General features: G+C 42.1%; 1 long non-coding RNA gene across 2 annotated transcripts in view; it reads right to left on the reverse strand.

Annotated features, from left to right (window-relative positions):
- The window catches only part of LOC116099019, a 63,698-nt gene that overhangs the window by 38,792 nt on the left and 12,821 nt on the right, over positions 1–12,085 (reverse strand). The window contains exons 3-4 of one of the 2 annotated variants that reach the window (XR_004122042.1): positions 9,107–9,193; positions 3,481–3,702 (exon numbers count right to left, since the gene is read on the reverse strand). This is a non-coding gene — a long non-coding RNA (uncharacterized LOC116099019). Of the gene's footprint in view, positions 1–3,480; positions 3,703–9,106; positions 9,194–12,085 lie in introns of those variants that run through there. The other variant, XR_004122041.1, reaches the window with a different exon arrangement.

A 12,085-nucleotide genomic window follows, 5' to 3' on the forward strand; every position in this document is an offset into this window, starting at 1 on the left:
CTCACACATGTGCATGCACATACCTACAAGAACACATATATACACATATATGTGTGTGTACATCCACATGCTTACACAGCTGCACTCATACCCATACATTCAAACACACATGTCTATTCACACAGTCATTAATTTACATGTATATGTGTATGCATACATTATGTGCATGTACATACTGTACACATGTAAGCACATGCACATATGCATGCATGTGCATTAGTAGACACTCATGCACATACTTGTACACATCACATGGATTCTAAAGTTGACAAAGCTCAGTGGAGATCTGAGCTGGGAACAGGAAACCTGAGCACTGCTGCACTCGCTCTCCCTTGCTGGCTGCCAGCCTAGCACTCAGTCTTATGGGTTTAGATCATGACTTACCCTCTTTTTGAATCCTTGGTTAAAGAAGTTACTTCAGGCAAAGAAAAGTGAAGATATAGCCGGGTGGTGGTGGTGCATGCCTTTAATCCCAGCACTTGGGAGGCAGAGGCAGGAGGATTTCTGAGTTTGAGGCCAACCTGGTCTATAGAGTGCGTTCCAGGACAGCCAGGGCTACACAGAGAAACCCTGTCTCGAAAAACCAAGAAAAAAAAAGTGAAGAAATGACTCTTTCCATTTAAAAACCAAACAACCATAGGCAGGGCTGCTAACTACACCAGCTGAGAGGGCTATGCCGGCCCTAGCTATCTGGCACACAGGGCAATTTACCTCGGGGATGTAAGTGGCAGAACACAGCTTCCAGGATTGAAGCCACTCTGTACAAATAACAGTGCAGATTAGACCCTGAGAGCCTGAACTCAAAAATGTCTGAAATCCCAACAGGATACAATAACTGGAAATTTCACATCTGACCCTATGTGACAGTCTCAATGCAATACAAGTACATTCAAAGTGTTTTATATGGTATAGATGAGACATAATTAAAAGGTATTTTTAGCCTTGGGTTCATCCCATAGCTACTATATGTCAATATATATAACACATATGCATATATATACATATACATACATAATTTGAATGTGTATATTTTATTTGAATGTGTATGGATGCATATGTACATGTACACACACACAAATATAGGAAGATAGGAAGATTTCTAAATTTAAAAAGAATGAAATCTGAAACACTCCTGAACTTAAACATTTCAGACAAGGGAAACTCAACCCATGACTCCTTCTAGTATTTCATGTGCCTGGCACCATTCTACATGAATGCTATATATTCCTGCCATGGCACAATAACCCCATGAGGTAAATTCTAGTGTCTCCTTATCCTAAACATGTAGAGGAAAAGTTACAGAGAGGACAGGTGACTAACTCATCAAGATCACAAGCTACTACTACAATCCTAGACCTGGAACCATGGCTGACACACGTAGTGGTCTCTGAGGTCCTTATTCTTCCCACCTGATGGGGACACTGAGTCTCCAAAGGAACAAGTTTGCTTCATTTTGTGCTTCCAGCTCTGTGAATACTTAATACACATGCATTAGTTACTTTTTAATTTTTATTGTCTTACAAAAATATCTGACAGAAACAACCTCACAGAGGAAGGTTTTATTTTGACTCATGATTTTCAAAGAGGTGTTAGCCCACCATAGATGAGAAGTCATGATAATAGAAGTATGTGATAGAGGCTTCCCACTGTGGCATGACAAAGTATGACAGGCTGAGCCAGCAGTGAGTATAGCCTCCAACGGCCCTAGTAACCTAGTTCCACGTCGAAAAGGATCCATGGCCTTCAAAACTGTCCCATAAGCTGGAATCTGGGTGCTCTAACCATGAGCCTGTGGGGGACATTTCAGATTAAAACCATAGTGACATGCTGGAAGTGGAAGGAGAGGAAGGGCAGAAGAAAGAGGGAAAACGAGCTTCAGAATCAGCCCCATGCAGCGCTCCTGTGGAAATGAAAGCCAAGACCCGAGAGACAGAGAGAAGAGCTCACAGAACGTTCTGTGGCAACTATTTCTGTGGCCTGAGACTTTCTCCTATATCCCCTCAGAAAGATCTTTGTCACTAGGGGCTCAAAGTCCCCTCCTCCCACCCAGAGCATGTGCATCATTTTAGTAGCAGGTTAAAGGAACAATTTTAGGTTCAGAGCAGAGTTGGTAGAAGTGGTCCTTCCAGTGGGTCACTCCCAATTATGTAGTCTTTTTCAGTATCTGTATGGAAATATTTACACTTAGTTATTGAAGATATGCTGAAAGCCATACTGAGGTGTGCAGAGGGCATGAACACAGCTGACCAGTTCTTCCTCGGGGCTTCAGAATATTTATGATGCCTAATTAACTTAAGTACCATGTTTCTCTCTGTCTCTCCTACTGCAGCAAGGTTTGCTACTATGCAAGGGCCTGTTAGTCCTCCCCTTCATTTTAGTATGAATGGCAAAACATGAGTCCTGAAAAGTCAGATTACCTGTGATAGCCGTTAAGGTTTTATCACTTGTGACATTTGGCAAGTTACCCAACCTCTCCAAGCCTGTTTTCTTATTCCTTAAATAAAAAGTAATGTTTTTTCTTCAAGAGGAAACTCCTCCAGTCACTGAACAAAGGTCTCTTGGGCTGGTGCATGAAGCAGGAAGTTACCTGAGCATAGGATTACTGAGGAAAAGGGGAAGGATGGGGCACGGAAGCAAGTTTCAATATGCTTTGTTTCAGGCTCTCTTGATGAAGGAGAGGTCTGTGTAAACTATTTACACAGTTCCTGTTCACTACTACTGGGCTCCACAGGGGCAACTTTGTTCTCTATTTGTATTAACCCCCCAACTTAAAATCCTCCTGCCTCTGCTTCACAACTTTTCCTCTTTACTTAAAACAAAACAAAAATAAAGGCTTGCACACTGTGCCTGGATGTTTCTTAGAACATGTTATAGACTTATGTTAAAAGTTCTGGAATCCTGGTGCAGTTATAAATCATTGCCAACTTCAAGGTGAAAGGGTTGAGAGCAATCTTCAAGCCAGCACTTGGGAAGACTCAGCCAGAGTTTAAAAATGATCTGAATGACCTGAGCGATTAGGGGAGGCAGGCAGAAGAGGGGAAAGAGGAAGGCAAGCACGTTCAGGTTTTCAGCGTGAGAACCGAGTGCTGATGGTAACTTGATTCACTGTGGCAGGGAATGGAAGAACTGACCTGAGAAGCAGGCAGAGAGTGTCACCAAAGGCACTCTTTGTTCTTAAAGACTAAGGAGGAGGTCTGTGGGCCTAGCCCACCTGGGTTTAGCTAGGCCCTTTGTTTATAATCTCTGAGGAGTATCTTCATCCTCCATACTAGTCCTAAAAAAGCCTTTTGCAGAGAGCCCTGGAGTGTTCCCTGCTTGGACGATCAAAATTACCTGCAGAGATGCACAGAGCCTAGAGGCCTCAGCTGCTTTCCTTGTCCTTTCCAAGGGATCAAACCAGACACCAGGAACGGCAAAAGGTGTGTGTCTTCAGCCCAGGATGGCTATGCCCACCTAATCAGCAATAGTTTCTAAGAAATATCCAGGCACAGTGTGCAAGCCTTTATTTTTGTTTTGTTTTAAAGTAATGAGCACACAAAATTCGATAATGAAAGTATAAAATCCAAGGGATAAGATGTAGCTACTAGTTTCCTGGTATCATGGAAGATCCTCAAAGATTCATCACCAGAGGAATCGGATTTTAATAAGGCTTACAAGATTAGGTTTTAATTGATGCGCTCAGAGATGGAGTTACCATTGTTTCTGGAAAAGAAAAAAAGAAAGAAAGTGTAAAATCTGATGTGAAGCTCTAACTATGGCTTCAGAGGCTGTTCTAACTGTATAGAAGTTCATTGACTTATATAGCCTTGAAGCTGGTTAGTTTTGGTGTGTGTGTGTGTGTGTGTGTGTGTGTGTGTGTGTACACATGTGTTTATGTGTGTTTTTTGTTTAATTGTATTTTCAAGGTTATTTTTTAAATAGTAAATTTTATAAGAGAAGATGAGAGGCCTTTTAGTGAAAATAGCAAGAACACTTATGTGGGACTTGTACCAGGAAGACTTGAGTCACGGACTCTGGTGGGTCAACTCCACAGATGTTTACCTAAAGGTATATTTTGTACCACCACTGTGGGTCCTATCAAATATCATAAAGCTACAGAAAGCCAACACCCAGTGCACTGGCTTCAGACAAGGAAAGGTCAAACTCTGTTGTCTTTCTCAGCAGGTTTCTCTGAGAGGAGAAACCAAAGCATCAAAAACCCAGCCTGAAAGCAAGAGAGATGACCTGAGAGGTTAAGATCACTGGCTATGCCTGCAGAGGACACAGCTTTGGTTCCTAGCATCCACACAGGGCAACACATAACTTCTGTAAATCCAGCCACCAGCATCCGACATCCTCTGCTGGATTCCACAGGTACCTGCACTCATTCATATGCACACCATTTAAAAACCTTTTAATGAATCTTAAACAAAACAAAACAAACAAACAAGCAAAACAAGGGCAAGAAACCAAGCCTGGCATTTAGCCAATGTTTCCAAATACCTATCACCATACTAAACTCTTTAGATGGGTTATCTCATTTGACTTTCAGAATTGAACCACAAAGAGGGCTGGGGGTATAGCTTATTTCGAAAGGTGCTTGACTAGCACGCACTGCCCCCTGGTTCTGATCCCAGGGCACATAGACACAAAAGTTGAGAGGATAGTCTCTGAGGGGGTGAGAGCACTGCCTAACACCATGTCAGCTAACATATGATGAACATGAGGTTTTAATCATCTCGTTCCCAGTTCTCATCCACTAGACTGCATGGTCAGTCATCAGCACAGGATTTCATGTCCCACGTGATCTGCCCATGTCTTCATTGTTGTCATTTAATTCTACCTGATGTTTCTGTTTACCATTCAAGTTACCATGTGTAGTTTCCTATCATCCCCTTAGTGTTAGCAAAGCATAAGTCTTGACCATGAAGGAATTCAGAAGACCTGTGCCTAAGATCAGTAAATGGCCACTCTTTGCAAATGTTTGCACACGTGGTGGCCTCACTACACAGAGGTGCTACAGCTACAAGGATGGAGGGCATAAAAACAGTAAAGCTGGTCTGGGGGACATCGCAATGGGAGCGTGAGGCTGAGTATGTCCAAGACCCTGAGGTTCCCTTATGCTTATAATGAGGCCAATCTGGGCGAGGGATAGTCAGGAGTTCAAAGAGAAAACAAATGGGAAAGGATGGAAATGTCTGAAAGAGACTCGTAGCTTTGTGTTTTCTCTCAGAACCATTTATTTCTCCACCAAGTTTGCTTTTATGTTTGCGAGGTCTTGTCTTTCCCATTTGAAAGGCTGTTGGCCAACAGCTGGAGATGCTGAACACTGGCATGTCCAAAACCATGGGCTCCATTCTCAACAGGTTTTTTTTTTTTTTTTTAAAGGCTAGTCACTCAGGATCCAGCAGACCAGGTTGTGACTCACAGGGCTTCAGTGGCCAAGAACAGTGTTGCATCAAGATAGCATAACCATAAAAACCTGCCTTTATTGTCTGTTGCAGTCTATGCCACATGAAACCCGAACCAAGTTCTTTCATCTATAAGCCAGTTAAAACAGCCAAGTTAACAGTGAAAGAGCTGAAAACGGAAGAGGGACGAAGAGAACCGCTGATCATGATTCTTCTTCCAGAGCCCAACATGAGGCTGGGTTTAAGTTGAGGCCAGAGTCGATAGTTTTCTGATTAAAAAACTACACTTCCCAGCTTCCCTTGCAGCCAGGCAAGTCCACTTGAAAGGGAGGAGGGACTATAGGAGGAAACGGTGCTACAGTCACTTTCACTCCTAAAAAGGGTCACAGCCATCTTATCCACACGCTCAGGCATTCTCACCCTCCCCAGTGAGTGTGATTATGCCCGTCGCTGTGTGTGTCAGCCAATGAGCACGATCCCACCCGTCTAAAGTCAGATGCCTCTCTTTTTCTGCTTTCCATCTCTTTTAAGCCGTCTTAGAAACCTAACAAGAGTCATGCCTATCTAAGCACTCCTGGTGAGGTTCCTACCCACCAGTAACTAACCTTGTTCCCACTCCATTTTCCTGAAAAGTGTCCTGACAAGTTGCAAATCTCCTTGAAAAAAGTTTCCCTTCTCGCTGTCCCAGCCTTTAAGCTCTCTCTTCTCCCTGGGGACTTCCAGTTTCTTCCAGTCCATTATTTCAATAGTAGCCAAAGTGAAGGGGATACAGTTGTCTCTTTAGAACAAGCTAGTTACTTCTGACCAAACATCAGTGGCTGGAAGTAGTAATTAATCCTGGGAAACCTCTACTGCGACCATGGAGAGATGGGAAGAGCAGCGATCTTTATTCTAGAGACTTTCTTGGATAGCTGGTGGTCCATAAAATAGCTGATATGGCCGGGCGGTGGTGGCACACGCCTTTAATCCCAGCACTTGGGAGGCAGAGGCAGGTGGATTTCTGAGTTCAAGGCCAGCCTGGTCTACAGAGTGAGTTCCAGGACAGCCAGGACTACACAGAGAAACCCTGTCTCGAAAACACCAAAAAAAAATAAAAAAATAAAAAAATAAAATAAAATAAAATAAAATAAAATAGCTGATATGTTTAGAGACAATGGCAAGAATAATGACAAAGAGTAGTGGTGGTGGTATTTTTGCATGTTTGTTTACCTTAATAATGTATAAATAATATATAATAATAAAATAATATTCCCTGCTACAAAAAAGACCCTATTAAATAATTTTTAGTCAGTTACCAAGTTGAAGAACTTAGTGGTAGAACAGTTGTTTGTTTCCTTGATACTACCATCAAACATTGATAGCAGCAATATTTACCAAGCCAAAACCAAAGGGTAACACTTGCATCAGAGCTTCGTAGCTGGCATCACTGTGAACCCAGTGTGCTGAGTCCAGCATGGCCATGTAAGGGACAGTATGACATGGTTTCCTGCCCCTGGAACAGAGCCCACAGGGCATGGGCCTCCATGGGAGGGTTGATGGCCGCTGTGGGCTTAAGGCTTGTTTGTATAATAATGTACATATTTTCTCGTTCTTCCCAGGAATGTCCTCTCTATTAACGTTAATGACCCCATGATAATCAGAGACAGCAGAGTCTGGGAATTGAAGGCATGGTTAATGTTTTTAGCAAAATGATAAATGCTGGGGCCTTCAGGACAGCCCTGAAAGCTGTGGAAAAGAACTCTAAAAACATGAGTTCAAAAAAATATAGTTTTTCAATTGTGCAAAAATATAAGGATGCAATATGAACTGTATAAGGAGCTTCACAAATGTAAAGGAACAGAGGCAGCTGCACTCTGAGACCACTTTTCAGAAAGATACAAAGACAGGCAGATACTATGGCAGGCAGATTCTTGAATTCAAGGTCAGTCTGGGACCAAGTTAGGTCTAGGAGTGATCAGAATGGTAATTCCAGGGTGGGGTTCCACTCAGCTATCTTATTGTGCTATGTTTGCTGTCTCTTCCAAACAATCCAGGGTCTAGAATCATAGAATGCTGATTTGTGGGATGGTTAAGAGGGAACCTGGAATAAATAACTGAATTGATTTGTAAATAAAAAACAGGGGCCGGGCAGTGGTGGCACGTGCCTTTAATCCCAGCACTTCGAAGGCAGAGGCAGATGGACTTATGAGTTCGAGGCCAGCCTGGTTTACAGAGTGAGTTTGGGAACAGTCAGGGCTACACAGAGAAACCCTGTCTCAGAAAAAAAAGAAAAGAAAACAAAAACCAAAACCTGGGCTTTGGTCTGCGTGGGATGGGCTAATAGAAAGTGATAGCACTTTCTTCTTTAGAATTTTTCTCTAGCAAGAGCTGAGCTGTCTGGAGATTTCTGGAGAGTGAACAGATCTTTTAATGTTTTTAACAGGATTTCTGATTTAGTCAGAAAGTCTATGGAGAGAAACACAGCTCTTTTAGAATTTTTTTCTAATAGGATTTCAGACCTTGGACTCAGGAACCCAAACCTGGCCCAGGCTGGTCCTTGGCACAGTGTGCATAAATTGGAACCTACTATCAAGATTACACGGTGCAGTTCCAGGACAGCCAGAGCTATACAGAGAAACCCTGTCTCAAAAAAAAAAAAAAAACCAAAAAGAAAAAAGAAAAAAATAAAAAGATTACACAGTGCATGTGATTCCTGACACCATGCAAAAGGAAGAGACAAAAAGAGGAGCGACTTTTGATGCTTAGAAGAATGGAGGGCCCTTTAAGATCCAAGGCACTCACGGGAAAGCTCCGTGGTTAAGGCAACTTGAGGCTTGCTTACAGACTCAGAGGGTGAATCCATCACGAGCCGTTGCAGGGCAAGGGGCAGCAGGCAGGCAGAGAAAGTGTCTCTGGAGCAGTAGCTGAGAGCTTACATCCTAATTCCCAGGCAGCAGGCAGAAAATTTGAGACTGGGCCTGGTGTATGGTTTCAAAACCTTAAATCCCACTCCCGGTGACATACCACACCTCCCTCCCAATCCTTTCTAAACTATTCACAAACTGGGAACCAAACCTTCAAATAGATAAGCCTATGGGGCACATTCTTATTCAAAGCACTGCACCATATAGGTTGCTACTGTGGGTCAGATGAGAAAATGCATGTACTTCCTTCGGTCCTGTGTTTCAGTCAGTGCCAACTTATTATGGCTTACTTTATAATTGTGTGTGAACTGAAACCAAACAGTCTTTAAATACGTGATTGCTACAGAATATTCTCCCCTAGGTCTGTAAATGCCATATCGGACTTGAAGTCAAATCTACAAATACAAGGTTTGACCCGAAGTCCCTCCCTGCTGTGAGAGTTGGGGCCGGTTTGCACCAAGAGTCATAGCGCACTGGAACTGGAGAGATCTTTCTGGCTGTTATGTGACTGAAATGCAACAAGTCAAATGATCCCGTGTGAGCCAAACCCAGGCTTAGATCAAGGTTAATGATATTCATTCATTCATTCATTCATTCATTCATTCATTCATTCATTCACTGCAATGTGTTCTGAACGGTTTTGGTTTCTGCTCCGAGAGGTCCGATTATTTGTGAAGTTCAAACTCCGGGGCTAAAAAGCTCAAGCTGAGCAAGATTAAGTAAGGATAATGTAGAACCTGCTACCAGCCTGCAGAGGGAGCTTCAGAGCCAGTCAGAGAGCCAGCCTGTCTGGCAGAATCTCCTCTAACCCACCTGCCTTGCAAATAGCCTGTACAGGACCATCCAGATCTCTTGCCAGCAAGTGGGCCCTTGTTTAGGAATCATTGAAACACCCAGCACCTAGGAGAAATGAAAGTGAAACCTTCAGCCCTTTGGAGGGACCTGTGTCACCCAGCCGCGGCTGAGCTTCGTTGGCTCGTTGGGAATGGGCACATCTGCTTTGCTCTTTGCAGAATTAGAACCTTTGACTAAAGTCTATACCTTCATTTTAATTGTAGAGACTAGTCTCAGTATTTGTGGACCTCAGTAGATAGCATGCCTTTTGGGTTCCTGACTCCTTTTTATTCCTAGAAAAATTGAACATCTCAAAGCTCCACTATTCACCTGGGTTCTCTCCACAAATATTTAACACTAGAGATTAATATTGATGCTGACATGTGCACATGTTCTGCATTCACAGCACTCAGGAGGTGGGGACAGGCCGACTGCTGTTGTGGGCCAGCCTAGGCCAGCAAGACTCTGTTTCCTCCTCTTCCTACTCCAACATCACCTCTTTCACCTTCTCTTCCACTTCCTCATTTTCATCATCACGATATTTAAGAAATACACTAATTTTGAAATAGCAGCATTACATCAGTATGTGTTATAAATAATATTCTCAAAGTTTTTATCTTTATTTGTATATGTGTATGTGTGGGTGTGCACGAGCACATGTGATCAGGTATCCCCAGAAGCCAGGAAAAGGAGGTGGACACCCTGGAACTGAAGTTACAGGCATGTGTGAGCCCCAGGATGTGGGTGTTGGGAACTGAAGAAGGGCGAGGGCAGAAGTGCTCCTAACCATTAAGCCATCTCAGCAGCCCTAAATAGTACTTTTAAATAAATAGCATTTTGGGGGGAAAAAATCCCAAACAACAAAATTTTGTTCCCACTCTCTTTACTATTTGGCTTAATATAAAAAAAGTAAATTCCTGTTGCATTCAGTCCATAACAATTTCACACCTGGGCTGGTGAGATGGCTCAGCAGATAAGAGCACCGACTGGTCTTCTGAAGGTCGAGAGTTCAAATCCCAGCAACCACATGGTGGCTCACAACCACCTGTAATGAGATCTGACACCCTCTTCTGGTGTGTCTGAAGACAGCTAAAGTGTACTCATTTATAATAATAAATAAATCTTTTTAAAAAATTTTTCATACTTCATGTACCTGTAAAAACTATACCTGGAGCCCACTTGTTGATGTCCTCTGGCATACACAAGCATGATCTCTTCTACATAAATAGATAAATATATAGAGGCTTTCCATATCTGCAGGACCAGAGATCACTGGTTGATCAAGTCTCTGGCTTCTTCTGGGATTAGAGAGTGGCAGTGTTCAAGCATCCAGCTTCTGCTAGACTGGAGAACACTGATAATCTGGCTTCCTGCTTCTGCTAGACTGCAGGGTTCTGGGCGACCAGAACTTCAGTACAGTGGCCTAATGGGTCAAGGCAGAGCATGAGGTTTGGCTTCACTGTATCCTTCCCTGAGAGTCTGGAGCTTTGGTTCCAGAAGTCTCTAAGGTCATTGTGGGTTTCGGGTTATGATTCTGGGGTCGCACTGATCACTGCAGAACCTGGAGTTTGAGCAGCTGTACTCCCACAGGTTACTTTAGGCCAGTGGCTTTAGCCCCAACTCCTAATAGTAGACAAACATCACTGGTTCTGAAGTTTTATCTCCAGTGAGCTCATAGAACCCAGCGGTGACCAAGGTCATAGAGTTGGAAGAAGATGATTTCTAAGCAAATCCACTTCAATAGAAGCATAAAACATGATAAAGCAAGACAAAAAAGTATAATACAACCTATGACCCGTCACTCACTGATGAACTCCCCTTTAAGAGAATGCAAACTTACAGAGAGAGCTAAAATGTCTGGAAAAGAACTTAGAGTATTACTGTTTAAAAAAAAAATTAGCAATCACATAAAAGATTCAAACAAAGATGCACAAATTAAGAAAATTTATTCAAGACCTTGACAAGACACTCTCCAAAGTGAATGTAGCAGTTAAATTGAAGGCAAAAGTTCAAATTATGAAAGAAAAATTTTGCAAGGAGATTGAAACATGGAAAGCAAACAGCTTGGACGTACGTGGTGGGGCCCTTCTTTAATGCCAGCACTTAGGAGGGAAAGTTAGGCAGATCTCTGAGAATTTGAGGCCAAGCTCTGAAAGGAAACAACTGTGAACCAAGACTGCAAAGACATCATTCAAAACTGACAGAAAAATAACAAGACAAACACAAATTAAGGCAACTTGTGAAAACAGAAAATTTTTAGTGGAATACTTTACAGGAAGGAAGATGAGACACAGCCCAATTTCAGATAAGTAAACTAGACTTGGAAGGAAAAACACATGCAAAACAGCTAAACCCTAAAAATTAAAATGAGAAGGAAAATTATACCAACAATCAAGCAAAACGAAACAAATGACCTAACACATTTACAGGAAAAGCAAACCCTTTTCTATAATAAGTTTAAACATAAATGGTCTCAACTTATTACTGAAAAGATGCAGACTAATGGGTTCAATTAAAAAATAAGAAACAACGACTGTGTAAGATCTCCAAGGAACACACTCAACTGGTAAAGATACCCCAAACTTAGCATTAACAGATGAAAAACAAGCTACAAGCAAATGGAAAACATAAACAGCTTTCATAGCTATCCTTATATTAGACAAAATGAACCTCAAACCAGAGCTAATTAGAATAAAAAGAAGGGACAAGTGAAACAATTCATTAAGAAGATATAACAATTATAAACCCTCTTGCACCAAGCCTTGTAACTCCTAATTTAATAAAAACAGACACTAAAAGATATAAAAGACCACAAAGACCACAAAGAAGGAAACTTCAGCAGTCTATTCTCATACTTAGATAGGTCTTCTTAACTAAAAACAAGTAAAGAAACTTTAAAGCTAAAACTGAGATAATTGCTTGTATCCTATCATACCATGCTGCAATAAAACTAGAAAT

This window comes from Mastomys coucha, unplaced genomic scaffold, assembly GCF_008632895.1.
Source record: "Mastomys coucha isolate ucsf_1 unplaced genomic scaffold, UCSF_Mcou_1 pScaffold20, whole genome shotgun sequence".
Taxonomy (NCBI): Eukaryota; Metazoa; Chordata; class Mammalia; order Rodentia; family Muridae; genus Mastomys; species Mastomys coucha.